The 21,141-nt window shown below is 41.3% G+C and overlaps 1 long non-coding RNA gene across 1 annotated transcript in view; it reads left to right on the forward strand.

The window, feature by feature from the left end:
- Positions 1-15,233, forward strand: part of LOC149866045 (uncharacterized) — a 96,537-nt gene extending 81,304 nt beyond the window's left edge. Inside the window, exon 3 of the long non-coding RNA XR_016441824.1 lies at positions 14,361-15,233. This is a non-coding gene — a long non-coding RNA (uncharacterized LOC149866045). The remainder of the gene's footprint in view (positions 1-14,360) is intronic.
- Positions 15,234-21,141: the final 5,908 nt, after the last annotated feature.

Consider the following 21,141-nt stretch of genomic DNA (forward strand, 5'->3'; position numbering starts at 1 on the left):
AATGCAATTCTACTCTACCACAGTCAAGACCTTGAGAAACTGTTAATATAAATGGGTGATGGTATGTTACCAAAAAAGAGGCATTAATAGATTTTCAACCACATGAACAAAGTGGTATACAATTACAGTTAGGTGATCAAAACCATGCATGCCAAAAACATGCCCTAGAGATCTCCTGGAGGAGCCCAGATTTCAGCAGTAGTGTGAACAGCAATGACATTAGCTCCTACCAATACAGAGTTTCCATGTATGAATTTGAAAAATAATTAGTTAGGATCCTGTGTCTATTTATAATCCTGTTTGTTGTGCTTAACTGGCTAACACCTTGCTGTTTATAGATGTTGGGATTCAATCCTGGCCCCACTGAAGTCTGTGGCAAAATTCACTCAGACTTCAGTGGAGCTAGAATTTCACCCCCATCTTTATTAAATTAAACTTCAAACATGGCTTAGTGTACACCTGAGAATTTTGAGATTACGGTCCAGGTACACCTCTAAGAGGACAAACTATGCTGATACCTCATGGAATTTGGTATTTGAATGTAAAATATGGAGATACATAAAATACAGTACTTGGAAATGCATGTCACTCAAGCAAGTTGTGCAAGTACTAAACGACTGCGCAGTAACTGGTGTTACTTGCATTAGCAAGTATTAAATGACTGGACAGTAACTGGTATACTGCACAGTAGCATCCCTGCATGGGTTTTTTCAGATGCTTATAGATTGATTCATAGATTCATAGATTGTAAGGGGCTGGAAGGGACCTTGTGCATCATTGGGTCCAGTCCCCACTGCACTAGGCAGGAAAAGACAACTAGGGTCAGGTGTCCCCAGTGAGGTGACTGTCCAGTCGTCTCTTGAAGATTTCCAGGGTAGGTGACAGCACCACCACTGGAGGGAGTTTATTCCACAGTCTGGACACCCCGACTGTGAAGGAGTTTTTCCTGGAATTGAGCCTTAAGAGGCCTTCCAGGAGTTTTTATCCATCATTCATGGTCTTCCCCGGGGGTGCCCTGGTGAGCAGGTGTTCACCGAGTTCTTGAGGTACTCCCCTGATTTAGCAGTAAGCCGCTACCAAGTCCCCTCTCAGCCTCCTCTTCTGTAGGCTGCAGAGACCCAAGTCCCTAAGCCTCTCCTCATATGGCTTGTCTTGCAAGTCCCTGATCATACAGGTGGATCTTCTCTGGACATTCTCAAGTTTTTCCACATCCTGGTTAATGTGTGGCGCCCAGAACTGGACACAGTACTTCAGCTGTGGTCTCACCAGTGCAGAGTACAGTAGGAGTATCACTTCCTTAGTTTGTATGAGATTCAACAGTTAATGCATGCCAGCATGTTTGCCCTGCTGGCCACAGCATCGCACTGCCAACTCATGTTCATGCAACGGTCAATCATCACACCTAGGTCCCTTTCGGCCAGGATGCAAGTCAAATTGTCTCCACCAAGCCTGTAGGGATGTTGAGGATTTTTTGCCCCGTGATGGAGCACTTTACTCTTCTGAGTGTTGAACTTCATCTAGTTCCGGTCTGCCCAACTCTCCAGGCCGTCTAGATCTGCCTGTATCTGCAACCTATCTTCTGGTATGGCCATGCTCCCCCATAACTTGATGTCGTCCGCAAACTTGGCCAGCAAGCTTTTCACCTCCACATCCAAATCATTGATAAAGATGTTAAAAAGCACTGGACCAAGCATGGACCCCTGAGGGACACCACCGGCCACTCTCACAAGGATGGCACAGGTCCATTCATGAGAACTCTCTGGGTCCTACCATGTAGTCAGTTTCCCACCCACTGAACTGTTGAGCAGTTAAGCTCACAATCTTCCAGTTTTTCCACAAGGATGCTGTGGAATACTAGATCAAAAGCCTTTTGGAAGTCTAGGTATATAATGTCAACTTTCTCTCCCATGTCCAGGTGGCAAGAGACCTGTTCATAGAAGGAGATGAGATTAGTAAAACAAGACCTACCCGCAATGAAGCCATGCTGGCTGTTGTTCAGAATCTTACCCTTAATGAGTGTATTGCACATAGATGCTTTAATGAGTTTTTCCAGGATTTTCCCTGGGATGGAGGTTAGGCTGATTGGCCTATAGTTGCCTGGGTCCTCCCTCTTCCCCTTCTTGAAGATGGGCACAATGTTGGCCCTCTTCCAATCCTCAAGGATTTCCCATGTGTGCCACAATTTCTGAAAGAGTTTTACCAGGGGTTCTACAATGACCTCAGCCAGCTCCATCAGCACTCTCAGGTGAAGTCCATCTGGTCCTGCTGACTTATAAATGTCTAGCTTTTCTAGTTGGTTTTGTACCAGTTCAGCACCCACAGTGGGAAGGTTATCATTCCCACCATGCCCCCTGTAATCCTTATCTTGTTTGTCTTTCCCCGGAGTCCGGTGAAATGCCGAAGCAAAGTGGGCATTCAGGAGCTCAGTTTTTTCCTGAGTGTCTGTTACCAACTGTCCTGAGGTGTTGAGCAGCGGCCCCATGCTTCTATTTGTTTTCCTTCTGCTTCCTACGTACCTAAAGAAGGACTTCTTGTTGTTCTTGACTCACTGGGCTAACTTAAACTCAGTTGCTGCCTTAGCTTTCCTAATCCTTTCCCTGCAAGTGCAGACCACTGTTGTATAGTTCTCCTTGAGGACTGTCCCTAGCTTCCACTGTGTGTACACCTCTTTTTTTTTTTTCAAGAGGACCACAATATTCCCAATGAGCCAGGAGAGCTTGCCAGCCCTTCTGCTACCTTTCCTCTTCATGGGAACGGTTTTCATTTCTGTTTTGAGGAATGTGTCTTATAGCTCATTACCACTGCGCAGTAGCATCACATCATAGTTAGTGCCCACCAACCCTACTGTGCAGTAGCAACAATCTACTGCACAATAGCTTGTTGCTACTGTGCAGTAGCATCTTGGATAGACACACCCAGTGTATACAGAAAATATAGCTCTATAAAATCCATATTCTTTGAAGACAGAGGCAGTTATGCAGCTGTAATTTATGCCTTCCTCCTTTACACCCTCCAGTCAGTTTCCTCTTCTACCTTAAAATAATCCCAGCCCTATACATCTATAGAGAAATTATTCTGATTACCTGATTTGCCTTACCCAGCATGGCTACAGTGAATGCACAGTTTAAGTACCATAGAAATTTTGATCTCCATAGGATTATCAAAAATTGTTATTATGCTAGGTATGTAGGATTTGAAATAGTTATGCCTTAGGCATGGGGAGGAAAGAAGCAAATGACATAAGAACAACATTTCATTAAAAGAGTTCATGGTATAAACAATGGAAAATTGAAGGTAAAAGAGAAGGATTGAGAGTTAATCTGGAACAGTGTTTTTTCTCTCCACCACACTTTCATTAGCACTACATTCCAGAAAAAGCACCCCCTAAGCCATTATATTTCTATTTGCCTACCAAAATTGCTTTGTTCCAGTTGGATTTCAATACACAACTGTGTGGAAACATCATGGATTGATGTTTTACTGGCACAAAACTCATACAGTGACAAATCGGTGACTTTTGGATTCCAATGATTTACTCTTTCAGTCTTAATTGAGAGCTGCTTCCACTCCAGGAGCACATCCACCCAATATTGCAGTCCCAAGATTTATGGATAATGCAGACTTTTGAGTACCTGCCCAAACCGGTTCTTCTGAAACTCTTCCATTACTGCTTTCAAAATCATAGACTACACCATTGACAGGGATCAAAACATGCTTAAGGATAAAACATTAGCCATTAGAATAGTACACATACTGTATCCCATTTTATATTGCATCTGTTACTGTGCGTATGCACACCTCATTGTATCTATTACTGTGAGTATGCCTATTATTTAGAATATTCTTAAGATACAAGTCTACTTTACTGAACTATCATTTGTTGACTACAGAACATGACCCAAAATATCATATTGTAATACTCCACTCTAATGAAGACGGGAAACATTTTATGAATGATAGCCAAAATTATCACCAACTTGCAATAAATTTTATCAAGCTAAGATAGTCAAGTAATCTTAATTGATAAGGCTGCTTCTGTAGGAAAAGCAGACCAGGGTTGCAATGTTTCAGTCATTTTATTATGGCATGCATTCCTTTTCATTCTGATCATTTTTCTGTCCCACATTTTTGAGGGTCAAGGGGAGAGTCTAATAAGCTCCATCTTTAAGATTCATAAAAATATGATTCAGTGAAATAAACTAATTAAAATATAATATCTTCATAATATTTGATATTGCATGCTCATTATAAGGTTTGTATTTCTAACTTCTAAGAGTACTGGTTTTGTAAAACTGGGGGAATCTCATTAGGGCCTTCAGGGGATTGAACTAGATGGCCTCATCATGTGGTCCTTTTCAGCTGTACTTTCCTATGATTCTGTGAATTTGATCACTTAGAATTATGAATTAGACAGGATAACTCCAGCAGTCCTTTCTTCCTCTCTGACAGTGATCAATGCCAAATTATTCAGATAAAGTGTTGAGGAACTGTAGAATGATCTATTTTTGAAGAATTTGTCCAAAGGGGGAAATTTCATCCTAACAGTAAGCAGTTAATGATTACCCAGTGCTCTGTAGCAAGAGGATATATTAGTTGCCTTGATCTTGCAACTAATTCAGCATAGGAAGAGCACTAAGCATGTGTGAAATCTGTGACAAGATATGGGTTTAAATGTGTATCTCCTGAAGCATCAAGGATCTGAACCAGCTTCCAGTGATGTCAATTACAGCTTGATAAGGCTTATAGGTTATTTATCTATATGTACCTAACTTCGGGATAGTTCTTTCTTCTTATGCCGTACTAGGGCTGTGTGAAGCTTTGGGTACTGATTCGATTCGGAGGAGATTTGGCCTGATTTGATGGCCGAATCTCTGAATCCAAATCAATTAAAAGGTCCAAATTGATTCAAAGCTCTCTGAATCTTTTCTGAAGATTTGGAGAGCTTTGATGATTCGGACAGTTGCCAGTGTCTGCAGCATGGAGCTGCAGCAAGACTCAGACCTGGTAATTAAGCAGTGGGTGAGGGAAGTCTGGGGGAGGGCTACTGCCAGCTCCCATCCCCTGCCTGCTCCCCCAGCCCCCCCAACCTCCACCCACTCCCCCAGCTCCCCATGGCTGCCCTGCCTCCCCAGCTCCTGGTGCTTTAAAAAAAAAGCCCCCCTCACTGAATGCTGCTAGGCAACGGGGGCAATCCCCACTGCCTCCCACTGCCCCCCACTGTGAGGGGGACTCTGCATGAGCCCCCTGACCCCCCCCCCCCCGCCATGGCTGCTCTGCCTGCCCCAGCTCTGGCCCTTTAAGAAAAAAAAAAAAAGGAAAACCCCAGGAGTCACCGCTCCTGCAGTGGCCTCAGGAATTCGGGGGCTGATGCAGAGCCCCCCGCATTATGTGGGTCAGTGGGGGGGCAGCAGGGATTGCCCCCTACCTGGCAGGAACAGTGAGTCTGGGTTTTTTCTTGGGTTTTTTTTCTTAAAAAAAACCCCTGAGAGCTGCAGTGGGCAGGGCACCCATGAGGGGTGCCCCAACATGGAGCGGTGGGGATTTCCCTACCCCCACCCAGCAGCACCCGGTGATTTGGGACATGGTTTTTTTTCAAAGTGCCAGGAGCTGGGGTGGGTGGGGCAGCCATTTCTGGGGCTGGGAGAGCAGGCAGGGCATGGACCTGGGTAATATGGAGATTCAGTAGAAGCTGAATGTCCAAATCAGATTCAGCCAGATCAATTTGGGACAGTGATTCGTATCATCGAATCAAATCACTCTCCCCCGAATTGGCCGAATCTGAAGCAAATACTAGCTGCTTTGCACAGGCCTATACTATACCACATTTATTTTAATTTTGTATTAATTTTCTCGCATTATATGCTAAATTTATTTTTTTAAGGTTACAAGTTTACCAGCTACTGGAGGAATAATTGCTTTCAACTAAAAATGTTAGTAACTGATAAATGGTTCTGGCAGAATCCTCAGTGTAAATATATATTTAACTCTTTCACATTTTCCTCTCTGACATTTTGATGTTAGACAGCTTGGTAGTGAATGAGGTCAATAAGGGTTATCCTTCATTTATGTAAATATTTGGAGAGCTATAACTATTGTGAAATGTTGTAGTATTCCAGTAAATGAATCTTTTTCTTTTTATTTAATAAATAGTTGTTTAATTATTATGAATTAAATATTAATTATTAATTAAGTATTAGTATAAACATATGCAAGGATATTCTTAGGTAGCTTTTAAATATATGGCCAAAATTTCTAAACTTTGGAGTCCAATTCAGCACATACTTAACAACATAGTTTTAATCATTAAGTCTAATGGATTTAAGTGCAAAGGTCAGGAAAAATATAGCAGATCCCCTGTAAAAAATTGTAGACCATATTCTGTAGTCCTTACTCGGGCAAAATTCCAGTGAGGATTGCAAAATGTATAATCATGGAACTTCCTAGAGCACACGTTGCCTACTAGATGCTCTCTTTGAGGAAAGGGAGGTCAGTGAGAAGAAGGCCACTGTGAATTCCTAACAAAATGACAAAAAGGAAATAGACTCGGCTCTTTGGATTTGAAATATTCCAAATGCCCCACAAATAAGATTTCTAAAACTGTTTTGGTGATTCTAAAAAGCATTCCCTCTGCTCCCTGTGGTGCAGTAGCTATCAGCCACCATGAAATTGCCATGTGTTAACATAGGAATCCTAAGAAATAATAAAATCATGTAATCCTTTCCCTGAAAGGAACCTCAAAGGTTATCCAGTCCTACCTTCTGCACAGCTGCAGGATGCAGTTTCTCAACCAAGATAATTGTTTTAATAATAGTTTTATGTACATGGCATCTGACCTTCTCAATAAGGGGAAATTATTGTATATTGGGTTATTTGGCTTTTATATATACACATGGATTGCCTTCGCCTAATGCGGAGGGGAAGGGAAAAATAGGAAGGGGACTATCGAAAGAACAAAAAGGAAGAAAACAGTGGAGGCCATAGGACATACTTGAAATGGAAAAGCTATCATTTTTTAGGATTTCACATCCTATCTCCAAGTTCCATGTATTGTTCTACCAAGGCTGGGAATTAACAGATAATATTGCTATAAGCAATTGAAGAGGGACTCATCTCTCAAAGAGAGAGAAACATGACAAAAAGAGCTAAGTGCTTTTAAAGGACTTTTCTCCTGAAACTAAGAGAGAAAGAATATTTTTTTGGATTAAGAGAATGGACTGTATGAGGCAGATGGGGTGGGGGGGAAGGCTTGAAAGCTTATTCTTACCAAAACACCTTTAATAAAACTTTTAGATTACTAGCTTGGTCACATATGCACATTGACCACATTGTTATTTTTGAAAACTTTTCCTCTGAAATGTTTTTGTTATAAATTAAGAATACATTTCTTCTACATTTCTTCTACATACAGGCTGTGCTCACTGGTTACCAGTGTTACTACTGAACAGAACTGGGTGCGGAAATAAATGAAGCAATCATTGCATGGAGGACTTCAACCCAAAGGTTCAGTCTGAGAGAGGGAGAATCATCTGATTCCACTCTGAAAGACAAGCCAGTCTCAGGCTAAAGAGAGAGAATACCCAAAGAGACCAAGAAGGGGCCACTGTGATTAGGCAATAGCAACCATAGCATTACCTACTGGTGATGGAAAACCATGCCTGTCTCCATAAATAAGATACCTGGGCATGGATGTCAAGAAAAGATTTAATTATAAAGAGCCTTATTCCATAGCTATGATGCCTCATTTGGTGGATAGTGGTTTTAAATTCCTCAAAGCACAAATTTAGGGCTCCAAATAGGCTGACCTACACATCTCACCCCTTCAGAGTTTGAGTGCTGTTTCTAGTCTCTGTGACAGCCAAGCAGAGGCATTGCAACAGCTGGAGCAGAACCCCAACCTCTTGTCCAGGACTCCCATGGATTCTGCTTGGCCACTGGATTGGAGTATCTGCTGAAAATGGCTTCTGGGAGTCAAGCTGAAGGATGTATATGAAATCAAACAAGCCCTTTCAGGGCTCTGAGGCAAAAGACAGTTCTGGAGAGAAACCCTTGTAGCAAAACAGCTGGGGTACTGCCAAGCTCATAAAAATTAAAACATATCTCAGAATTTTAAAAACATGGCTACAATCCTATGCCCAATGACAGGTGTTAAAGTCCCAGTTTAGCCCTTCCATCTTTTTTATGAAAAATCTTTCTTAGGGTTAATGCTCCATGGCCCAAGTTTGTATACTGAAGATATGAATAGCCAAATGCTATGAAGTAGCATCAAGTGTAGAACAGTGTGGTAACCAGAGGCAAAACTGATAGGATTTGTGCCCTGAATGCAAAGCCCAGTAGTACTGTGGGTGACTCTGAACCCTTTCTGAATGTCACTCCAATTCCTGATACCTCCTCTAGTGCTGCTCTGATCTCTACCCCCATTTATCACTCTGACTCTTCTTGCCAAGGTCCCCTTAAACTTGGCACTCAGGGCTCATGCACTGGTTGCCCACTGCAATTAACTTTATTGTGTAACCACAACAAGGAGAGAACTGAAGAGCATTTAAAAATATCTTAAGTTATAGGGCATTTACCTTTCATAGATTTCATAGACATTAGGACTGGAAGGGACCTCAAAGATCATCAAGTCCAGTCCCCTGCACCAGGGGCAGGAAGTCAGCTAGGGTCAAAGGATCTCAGCAAGATAAGCATCCGAATGTTTCTTGAATGAGTCCAGAGTAGGTGCCTGCACCTGGGGGGAGTCTATTCCAGGTCTTGAGGGTTCAGACAGTAAAGAAATTTTTTCTTATGTCTAGCCTAAAACGGTCTTGGAGGAGTTTATGACCATTGGTCCTTGGGTTTCCTTGGGGCGCTCTGGTGAACAGGTGTTCTCCCAGATCCTGATGCACACCCCTTATATACTTATAAGCAGCCACCAGGTCCCCCCTGAGCCTGCACTTTTTCAGGCTGAAGAGTCCTATGGCTCTCAGCCTCTCTTCATAAGGCCTATTGTTTTGCCCCCTGATCATGCGCGTGGCTCTGCTCTGGACTCTCTCATGCTTCTTGACATCCTTCTTGAATTGTGAAGCCCAGAATTGGATGCAGTACTCCAGCTGCAGCCTCACCAAGGCTGAGTACAGTGGGAGGATGACATCCTGACACTTACTTGAGAAGAATCTGTGGATGCAAGCCAGAGTTTTGTTTGCCTTACCAGCTGCAACATCACATTGGTGGCTCACGTTTATCTTGTGGTCAATCATGACCCCCAAGTCTCTTTCAGCCATGGTGCTAGCAAGTGTAACACTGCTAAGCCTATAAGTATGCTGCGGGGGGGGGGGTTTCCCCCGTGGTGGAGTACTTTATACTTAATTTAATACCTTAAGTTATCAGGTATGCCCCAATAGCAAAGTTGACCTAGAGCTGTTACTGAGGAAAAGGTCTAAAGAAAGGCTGAAGGACTGAACAGAAAGAAGGAAGGAGGAAAAGCAACAGGAATTTTAAATACTGAGACGCTTCAGTTTCTTCATGCTGGTTTGTTTGTTTCTTTGTTTACCTTTTTCACTGCCTCCTGATCTTTAACATTTTCTTTTTGGATATAAGTCACTTCCCTTTTAAAAAGAAGATATTAAACTCAATATTAAGATTATTAAATTTTAAGTTGGGAAACAAAGAGGTTAATTATATCATAGAATTATTCACTTGGCTACAATGAGCTCATAATGAGAAAAACAGCAACTTGTTTGTCTGAAATCCAATCTGAAAATCCTTTTTGTCCAAAATTGGGTCATATCTTAAACTATGTTTCATTTGCATTGGCAAATGTCTCATTTGTCCAAATGCATTTCATGTTCTTATCCTGCTTTCCCTCAGAAAAGATATACTAGAGAGTGAGAAGGCTGATAACACACATCCTGTTTTTAATGGTGGTCAGTATTAGTCACTTCTGAGGAATAACCAACCTATAAAGAAGTTTTCCAATGCCTAGAAGCTAACTAATATATTGAAGCATGGAACATAATTTCCTTTCTAAACACCACCATTTTAATCCTTAGTACTGTACCTGTGGGTATTTTTACTATAGAAGTTAGGGTAGAAGTGTTTCGTAGTTGGTAGGGTCAGAAGGGACCTGAGCAGATCATCAAGTCCGATCCCCTGCCATGGCAGGAAAGAGTACTGGGGTCAAACAACTCCGGCGAGGTGTTCATCCAGCCTTGTCTTAAAGACCCCCAGGGTAGGAGCCAGCACCACTTCAGTTGGAAGTTGGTTCCAGATCCTAGCTGCCCTAACTGTGAAGTAGTGCTTCCTGATGTCTAATCTGAATTTACCCTCTGCCATCTTGTGACCATTATTTCTAGACACTCCTGGCGGTGCTCGGGGGAACAGGGACTCCCCCAGTGCCTGCTGGTCCCCTCTGACTAGTTTGTAACAGGCCACTAGATTCCCCTTCAGCCTTCTCTTGTGGGGGCTGAACAGGTTCAGGTCCCGTAGCCTCTCCTCGTAGGGCCTGCCCTGCTGCCCCCTGATCATGCGAATGGCCCTCCTCTGGGCCCTCTCTATGTTGTCCACATCCCTCTTGAAGTGCGGCGCCCAGAACTGGATGCAGTACTCCAGCTGCGGCCTGACCTGTGCTGCATAGAGGGGGAGGAGCACCTCCTTGGACCTGCTTGAGATGCATCTGTGGATGCATGACAAGGTGCGGTTGGTCTTCCTGACTGCATCCCCACACTGCCGGCCCATGTTCATCTTGGCATCAATAGTGACTCCAAGATCCTTTTTTGCCTCTGCACTGATGAGAAGGGAGTTCCCCAGCCTGTAGGTATGCTGCTGGTTTTTCCTCCCCAGGTGCAGCACCTTGCACTTGTCAGTGTTGAATCCCATCCTATTCTCATCCGCCCACCCCTGTAACCTGTCTAGGTCCAATTGTAGCCTATTCCTCCTTTCTAGCGTGCCCACATCCGCCCACATCTTAGTGTCATCTGCAAATTTGAACAGGGTGCTTTTCACCCCCTCATCCAAGTCACTGATGAAGATGTTGAACAGTGCGGGCCCAAGGACCGAGCCCTGGGGGACCCCACTGCCCACATCCCCCCAGGTTGAAAATAACCCATCCACCACCACTCTCTGGGTGCGGCCCTCTAGCCAGTAAGCGACCCATTTGACTGTGTAGGTGTCGACACAACAATCACCTAGTTTTTTACTGAGAACAGGGTGAGAGACAGTGTCAGTGGCCTTCCGAAAGTCCAGAAAGACTACGTCCACTGCTACCCCTGCATCTAAGGATTTGGTGACCTGGTCATAGAAGGCCACCAGGTTGGTCTGGCAGGACCTGCTTCTAATGAACCCGTGTTGGTTGCCCCTAAGCATAATCTCCCCTGCTGGCCCCTCACGGACATGCGCCAGGATAATTCTCTCAAAAAGCTTACCCAGGATTGAGGTAAGACTAACTGGCCTATAGTTTCTTGGGTCTTCTTTTCTCCCTTTTTTGAAAATGGGAACCATATGGGCCCTTTTCCAGTCCTCTGGCACCACACCAGAGCACCTCTGTATAGAATAATCAAAAGTGTGTGTGTGCGCACATGTGTGTACACGTGTGTGTATGCACAAAAGCACATGGTGTGTGTGTAGCACAAGATTTCATGGGCTGAATCTCACTTCATCAGATGTTGTAAAAGGACGTGCATAAAGCAGTGTATAAGAAGGAGCAAGAAATTTGAATACAAAAGGTAGAAGGGAAAAGGAAGAGAAGGAAGGAGGGGAGATGGAGAATGGAGGAGAGGGACAATGCTTGGAGAGGCAAACAAGCAAATAATAAATCCACAGGAATAAAGGATTCATGCTGGTCATTAAAAAAGAAAAAAGAAAGGCCACTGCTGTTTCAATCCTAACAAGTTTTGGCCACAGAGCTATTTTGTGGCAGCTAGTTTCACAGACTAATGATACACTGTTTGAAAAGTTTTTTTTTTTCTTTTTTTTTTTTTTAGTATTTTTTTTTAATTTGCTGCCTTTCTGTTTCAGTGAAAGTCTCCATTTAGCTCTTCAATTATGGGAAAGGATGAACAGAATCACCTGATCTCCCTTCTTCCCTTTTGCATTTTTTGTATATTCTCATTGTGACCCCCACATTTCCTCTCCAGGACTGCAGGTCCCATTCTTTTCAATTTGTCATCACAAGGCAGGCATGCTACTAACCATTCTCGTTGTTTATCTTGTGACATCTATTTCTTTTCTATCCTTTTGAGATAGAGTGAATAGAACCAAACACAACATCAATATGCAGACTGACAGTGATCCATGCTTACATCACCCTTGATCTGGACTATTGCAATGTACTCAGCCTTGACCTAACAGCTGCACAAAAGCTATGCTTGGCTCTACATACAGCTACCTGCTTCCTAGGTAGGGCAGGTCAACCTGAACACCTTAATCTGCACCCCACAATGGCTGCCTATCCAATACCAGATTCATCTCAAGATAAATCTCCCCACAGACTTAAATCCTAGATAACGTCAGCATGTGTGGTTGAAGCTAAGCCCCACCAAGTCAGAAATTAAACTGATGAGAGCATGAATGCTTTTCAGAAATTACATTATGAAAACAGCACCCACCATGAAGGCTATCTGTTCCCAAATCAGGAAGACAGTTAATTGGCTGGGTAACCTTCTAAACTTCTCAAATCTCCATGACACTATACAAATAGAGAGAAAAAATAAACAAACCATACTTGCATGCTTTCATATGGCCAGGAGACTGATCCATGCCACCAAACTGGAGGATTCATGACCTCCAGGGTTTGAATGTTGCAATATTTAGGTGTGAAGGAGTTACCATGTAAAAAAGCTCCACTTAGATAAAGATGTATCAGTTCAACAGTTCAGCAGCAGAAACCATATGCTCCATCCTATCTATGCACTAGACTAGTGACTACCCACTGAATAGTCAAGTTTATGGTACCAATCCCCCTCTTCAAATCCAAGAAATTCAGCCTAGCAACCACATACTAGAACAAAGAAATTGTCAGCTTTCAAAGTGAGCCTTGTCTGTACAAGGGAAAGAATTTTCTTAATCTGGCCTGCGACTGTGGAACTCCTTGCAAACTCTGGGGCCCAACAGCTCCTTGGCCATGTTGACAGAAATTCTGCATTTCCAATCCATCTCCAGGGCACAGAAATTGGTTCTGTAATGGCAAAGGAGGCCAATGGAAGCATGCTATGATTTGCTAATGTAAAGCAATTCATTATAAAATTATGCATAAAAACATCAAGATATAAAGGACCCCCACCCAAAGGACCTACAACAGCTAGTTTACAGCAATCACTCCTTAATCTGGGCACAGATTAGCAGAGAAGTGGCTCCAACAGACACTGTATACATAGATTTCATAGACATTAGGGCTGGAAGGGACCTTGGAAGATCATCGAGTCCAGCCCCCCACCCAAAGGGCAGGAAGTCAGCTGGGGTCATAGGATCCCAGCGAGATAAGCATCCAATTTGCTCTTGAAGGTGTTCAATGCAGGTGCTTGAACCACATCCGATGCCAGGCTGTTCCAGACCTCGGGAGCTTGGACAGTAAAGAAATTCTTCCTTATGTACAGCCTGAAACGACCTTGCAGGAGTTTCTGACCCTTTGACCTTGTCACCCCTTGGGGCGCTCTGCTGAACAGACGTTCCCCCAGATCCCGGTGGTCACCCCGATAAACTTATAGGTGGCCATCAGATCACCCCTGAGCCTGCGTTTTTCCAGGCTGAAAAGTCCCATAGCGCTCAGCCTGTCATCGTAAGGTCTGTTTTCCTGATCTCTGTATACCTGTATACATGTAATTAAAGTGGTGGAAGTTACTTTATTTTATAAAACTACTGAAAAAGGGACACCCAGTCTCAGTGGTGAGACTGATAAATGTTAAGTGACTTTATCAGATAGGAGGAAGGATGGGGTTTTGTTTTGTTTTGTTTTGTTTGTAGCTACTGTGCTGACCACAGTGATACCTTAGCTAAGGCTCCTGCAAGTGTGCAAGTGAAATGCCTTTGTGTGGCTTAATGGTATGTGTATTTGTCATTTCTATTCAGGTTGTAGCCATGTTGGTCTAAGGACATAGGCAGACAAGGTTCTTTGGGTAAATCTGATATTTTTTATTAAACCAACTCAAATAGTTGGAAAAATTCTTCTTTGCAAGCTTGCAGTATAAATACCCTTAGTCAGGCTGAGGAAAAAAAGTTCTTTTAACCAAACTGATCAGGCTCAGTCTCCTCATCTAAGATGCATTCTCCAATTTTCAACACTAGTGTTTGGGAAAAGGTGAGTGTGGTATGTAAATAAAAATATTCTACTCATTTGAAACTGCTCTATTATTAAATTAAGCAACTCTTGTGTATATTCCATGCTGCAGGAGGAATTCGTGTCTCATAAACATGAGAAAGGGGATCCCTTGGCTCATGTCTGCATTGAAATAACCCCACAGAGACACTAACCAAAACGTGGTTTTGTCTTTCTGAAAGTGTATCTCATGAATGATGTGCAGCCAATAAACACATCCTGCCAAAGAGAAGAGTGATGGAAGCAAAGAAGAATGCATGCAGAAATGTTAATTATATGAAAGTGGAAGGTATTCTGTGTTATATCAAGAATACTAATTTGGAAACGTAAACCACAGTATTGTGTACTGTTTTCTACATGCCAGACTCATTGGACAGAATGCTATAGTTTGAATAATATTCATTTTAATCAGAAAGGAAGATAACTCAAAATACAGAATAGTCTGACTAGAGTATAGATGCGTAAGTATTAAATTAAGTATGAACTATGCTGGAACTTATTATTACTAATACTCTGTACTATCTATTCTGTATCCAAAACTATGTTGTTTGAAAAGATGGCAGTCCTTACTCACTTGTGGAAAATGCATCTAATCAGCTTTCCTATAAAGATGATCTAGAAATAAAATTTACAAGTCTCATTAACTACTTCATAAAACCCCAGAACTGGCTTTTACATACAAAAATCTGGTCTGAAAAGAAAGTGGTTTCATAAACCCTGAAATTTGCAAATCAGCACTAGGAAATGAAAAATATTATTGCAAAAGCAAACCTTAGTTGCTCAGCTTCCTTAAAGCTGCAAGATTTATATATCTTTTTAGAAGTGTGTCATTAAACTGCTTTAAAAATGGACATAAGTATCAGGACTGTTTATACTTATTTGATCAGCTTAATTATTGACTGATGGTTGCTTAACAGTATCCAGAACTTAGGCCTTTAAAAGTCAACAGATAATAATGGGAAATAAATAAAACCTTTGTCACTCACTGCTACATAAAGTTTTACGTAATTCCCCTAAATAGGAGTTGTGACAGAAACCTTTGACCAGCATGCCAGTAAAATGTGCTGTATTGCAAAGAAGCTGATAACATCTTGTTTGGAATGCTGTCAAATTATTCCAGAAATATAACCATAATTAACCAGATACTTTAAGCCTCTTGGATGTAATATGTGTTTATGCTGTAAATAATAACGTTTTTCAATTGCCAAATCCTGTTGGTGTAGTGACACAGATCTGTTTCTACTTTTCACTGTGAAAGATGGAAGGTGCATGTTTCCATAGCTGAGGTTACCAGTAAGAACACATACCAAAAAAACCCCTGTGTCCAATAGGTGCTGAAATGAAGGAAGACCTCCCTCCTCCCCTGCAACACTTCCAAACAACTGTCTAGTTTAGGTCATTGCTGATCTTAGGTTATTTCAAACGCACAACTGATTTGTAAAGAACTTACACCCCTTTACCTCTCTTCTGACTCATCTACCCACATTTCTATTTCTTATTAAAGTTACAGAATAACTACATTTAGCAAGATTCATCCTGACCCAGATTTTAGAAAGTGACTAAAGATTTTTGATTTCTTGGCATTAGGATGCCATTCTTGAAACAGCTTAAAGGGCTTTCATATTCAGAGGTGAGAGGGTGGAGTGAATATCAGGCTCCTCTTAGTTGCCTTGACCTAGGGAACCAAAAATCTTTTTTTTTTTAAATTTTGACCTTCAAGTATACACAATTTAGGCACCTCTTCATCAGTGATGATTCAGGTGCCTTACAAAATAAAATATGTTGGATGTTTAATGGCTCATCATGAGCCCTGAAAATTACCGATTATGACACAATGTCGTTTTATTAAAAATGTGTATAAAAAGAAAGCAATTTTGTTGACAGAAGCAGAGCCATCCTGGGCGAGGGGGGGGGTGAATCGGGGCAACTGGCCTGTCCCCGCATTTTGGGGGGCCCTGTGACCAGTGCCGCATAGGCCCCACCATGTCCGCCACACGCCACTGCTGCTGAGTGCCACCAGCTCTGCCGCCACTGCCAAGCGCTGCCAGCTCCAGCAGTCCACCATTCCCCACCCCCTCGGCCTGCTCCACTGGCTCCAGCCACTTGCCACCCCCTCCCCCCAGGCCCCACACAGGCTGATATGCCCCAGGTCCTGCACACCCCTGGGGATGGCTCCTGACAGAAGTATCACTGGTTATAGGACAAGACTGATCAACTGGGTCCTTTAGCTAAAATGAAGCTGTTTGGCATTCTAAACTCAAAACAGTTCATTCATTGTCCTTTTCTTCATGTTATTATTCATCAAATTGGAGCTACATTCTATATAAAATTTCAAACCCCAATTCTCATCCCTGTGTATTGAATTGCAGGCATACAAGAATTTTTGTAAAAATTTAACTGCTAGGCAAAACTTTATATAAACCAATAAATATTTACTGCGTCTTCAAAACACTCTATAATCCCATCCCTACAAACAGCTCAAGGGAAAATATGATGAGCATTATTAATAACTGGTATATAATTATACTGGAGCATCAACTCTGCTATAGTTAGAGAAGCCGTCTATGCTTCAGGGACAGTTCTTCTAAGTGCTCTGAAGCCTGCATCCTTACTTAGATTGAAATGTCTTGATATGTGCTGTGCTTCACAGAACTGTGGAGACAAGTTAGTGATTTAATTTGGGATTCTTTGAGCAAGAAGTTCCAGAACTACAGCCTCCTGAAAAACAGAGTGGCACAAATAATCTAATCAATCAACTATTTTTTGTACAACTTTGGATCTGCTCATCCCCCAACAGATAGTCTCGAAGTTTATCTTGAGCCTCTTGCTCCCTTGGAGAAACAGTATTGAAATGTTATTTGATGATGAGTAGGCATTTACCATACACTCATGTGCCAAGGTGGTTGAAATATACCTATGTAGCAGTACTAGGTAAAAGGGCTTATTGACTACTTGCTTTCATAATAATTTGATGATTCAAGAAGACATGCTTTGATCATTGGACCTGAGCTGCACCCATGCCCTGTAAATTCAGTCCTACCCTTGAAAGAAATCTGTAGACTTATTGGTAGTTTTACAATATGTTGTTTGTTTGATCACTTGCCTGCTTTTTGTTCTTGGAAAATCTATCCTACTAATCTGTAATGATATTTTTAAAGTAGCTCTAACTATGCTCTGAAAGATGATTGATTAAGCCTGCTGTATGCAGATATCCAAGGATAAGTACTGGATGCATTGTTAACTTGAAGCCCTTTCCCTGTCCCACAACATGGCAGCTGCATTCAAGTGGCACCCTATTCCCCTGGGGAAAAAGGGTGTGGACACCTGCATTTGGTACCATTTAAAAAAAATGCAAAACAATTGTAAACCCCTGGAACCAGGAATACATAGTTAAGGTATATACCTCACCCTCATGCATGTTGGGGTCTGGAAAAGGAGAGGAATAGCTGGGTGAGCCAAAGGCATAACATTAATAGAGGGTTGACTGGTTCCCGGGAGTGTATTAGCTGGAGTTGGGGGCTGTATATTACAGAGCATGGTGGAGAAGTAAGATAGCAAAGGAGAATGACACATTAACTCTCTCATGCATTTACATTTATTGTAACCAACAAGCAAGAAAACTGTCAATATTTGGAGATGAAAACCAAGATTATTATTCTCTCCCTACACTATCAAGAACTCCATTCTCCAAAGAGGCCATTTTGAGCCCTATTTAAAAGGAAAATTTATCTGGAATTTCTACTACTTTTACAGCTACAACATATTTCTTTGCATCCAGAGGAACCTTTGGGTGGCAACACTCCTCTCCCTGGGAGAGGTTTAAACCTCTCCATTATTTTTTTCCATCCCAGTGTTTCATATTACCAAATGGAACCAAATGTGGCATGTTTAGAAATGTAACCAGAATGGGACACCAGATTCAAGTTCCCCAGAACTTTGGGAGTTGACAAAATATCTGCTTCAAAGTCACTTAGGTGTTTTAGATCCGAGATCTAGGAACAGATAATTTCTGCCTCTGAGGTGTGGAAGCTGGAATGCATGGACCAATTCTGTCCTCTCTTTTCCACCATAAAAATACCCTGCTTCTTAAAGGGAAAAAAATTATACACTCAAAGTTATAGTTTTAAAGAAAGCTGGAAAAATATCAAATAAAGGATTTATTTGCCAATGTTTTTGTGACAATTTTTCTTTAAAATGGTAAATAACTTTACAGAATCTCTGTAACCATCTGACAATACAATTAGGGTAAAATGAACACACAGATGTAGAACACAGTGTATGTTTAGCGATACACTGTGCACACCCCTAAATTAATTTTACCTTGCTAATTTCAATTTAATTACACTACCTTAATGAAACCATATGATATTACTCTGGGCTACGCATTTAACAGCTGGCTGCTCTTGCTATTTTTTGACCAATATTCTATATATCCTGTTACAAAAGGCAGTTTCTTCTGTGGGTAATGTTCCTAATACCACAAGGTTTTCACTGTTCCCAATCTGTGGTGTTCCTACTTGTGTGAATGACAAATTATTTAATTCCCTACCTCATTATGTTTTTAATCATACAGAGAAGAGATATTTCAATGCATTACACTTCTGCCAAATAATATCTAGGAAAGACTGGGTGCACAGGAAAAATAACAGCTGCAACTTAGCAAAAGAATGATAAAGGAATGTTAAAAAGGTACAGGTAGGACCATCTAACACTCTCCCCTTTTCCCAACCACCTTCCTAAATCTTTAACTTGTGCATAAGAAAGTAGGCATAATTATCCATCCTACCACTCCTCATAGCTTCATCGTTTTAAAGGGCTGGAAGGGACCTTACAGGTCATCAGGTTTTCATTATAGTGAAATGGTATAGTTAAATTTAAGGCTTGCTTTCCATTATTAGCTGAAGTTTAGTTCCCATTTCCTCCTCTAAAAAATCTTCAGTAACCAAAAATAAATAAATAAATAAAATCAAGCAGATGACAGGACATTATAGACAACCTATTCAGAGAGATCTGAGCTTTCACAGGCTACAAACTACTTTGTTAGATACTATAAATTATTTCAGGTTCAAATTCTGCATGTGGCAGGTAATTTTAAGATTAAATGAATATTTTCATGTTATTCTTTAAGAATTTTTTTAGTTTAAGAATTTTTTAGTTCAAGGTTTTACGAGACGTTCCCCCTCCCCCCACACAGAGAGGCCTCATGCATGGGACAAGTTCTGACAGGTGGAAAGAAATTTGAGAAGATGTCCCAGGAACCCGGAGCAGGTCATCTGGCTCCTTCTCTGCCAAGTGACTGTTGGAGACCTAAACTTGAAATTTTAAAAATATTTCTCTTGTCCTATCTGATACAGGAAATGCCAACCAGTTTCAACATACAAAACACTTAAAAAGCAGGTCTATAAAACAGACTTCTTTTTTAAACCTTGGTGGAAAAGTCACAGTGCAACAAATAGAACAAACACCAGAAAAACCCTCATTCCCTACCTACATATGATTTAGCTTCAGATAATTTACGTGGTACTACCAGTAGTATTATAAAGAGAAATGGTCAGTTTCTTCCTGTGAACACCTGAGAGAAAGTACTTTCTCTCCAGGGAAATGAGATCTCCAGATGCAGTATAGGAGAATCCCCTGTAGGCATTTCTTGGTATTAAAAAGAAAATGAGGTTCTGGAAATAAATATCTACCCCACTTTAGAAGTTTTCTTGTCTTTGCTTAGTTCTACCCAGGTGCTAATCTAATTACAGAAATCATGTGCCGGCCTCAGCACCTGAAAGTGCCATTATTTGGCACTGTTATTAAATTATTTTAAACATGGGACATGTGCTTCGTACTGAGATCCAAACATACTAGTAACTAGTTATGAACTTAGTTATTAGAATGCAGTGACAAAGACTAAAGATGGCCCACCTTCTCCTATTGATAACTGCATTACAAAGTTCACCCAAAACAATGATCTTAGTGTCAAAAATATGAGAGTAAATACATTACTTCCAGGACAAATTGCATATGATAATTATAAATGCAAAGTTTACCAGACTAGGCAATAAAGCTTCATTTTTATATTTTGTCTCAGATGGCTGTTATTTAATGCTTGCTGTACTGAAGAAAACAAAAGCCAGTCAATAATTTAAGAGTAAATGAATTTTACAACATAGTAAATAAAGAACAAATCATGTTAACACTGCATCAAAGTTACAGTAAAATTTGTGTTCAGGTGCCATTCAGTGTCAGGGTTGGGTGTTATAAAAACGGCTGTATAGACTCATTGTTTTCCCAAATCTGATTTAACAATGGCATTTCTAGGTCATAAACAACCTAGTTAATTTGGGTTATTCACAGGAAGTGGCTGAGAATTTTTTTTCTTAAGAGTAATTTTGTTCCAATCCAAATATCTACAGCCAAAGTGACAGCATCAGGCTGGATAGGGAGAAATGACAGTTTCCTGGGTAAGATTCCAGACGGTGCTGGGAGAACAACGGGATGACGGGCAAGTCAGATCCATGCTTCTCAACTACGGAAGTCAAGTGGAGAATTACTCCCCAAAACCATGTTAATGCCCCAAATTCTGGCTTTAGAAACTATTAGCAGAATCACTCTTGAAATTGGCTTTCTTTTAATTATTGCCTTGTCTTGAATTTTGTGGCACGACTAATGAAAAAGGTTGTGCCACAACAACTCCTACACCAACTGGAGTCCTCACAGCTGATTGATCCCAGTAACTTCTATGTTAGATTTGGGTGTGCAGTAGTATGCATACAATAAAAACTGCAATGTTTATGTTGATTACTATGGTATAGAAATGGAAAAAACTTCCAAAGAAGAAAACAGCTTTCAGCATCTGTGGATGT

This window comes from Crocodylus siamensis, chromosome 4 (assembly GCF_052110815.1).
Source record: "Crocodylus siamensis isolate JL-2025a chromosome 4, ASM5211081v1, whole genome shotgun sequence".
In the NCBI taxonomy this organism is placed as follows: domain Eukaryota; kingdom Metazoa; phylum Chordata; order Crocodylia; family Crocodylidae; genus Crocodylus; species Crocodylus siamensis.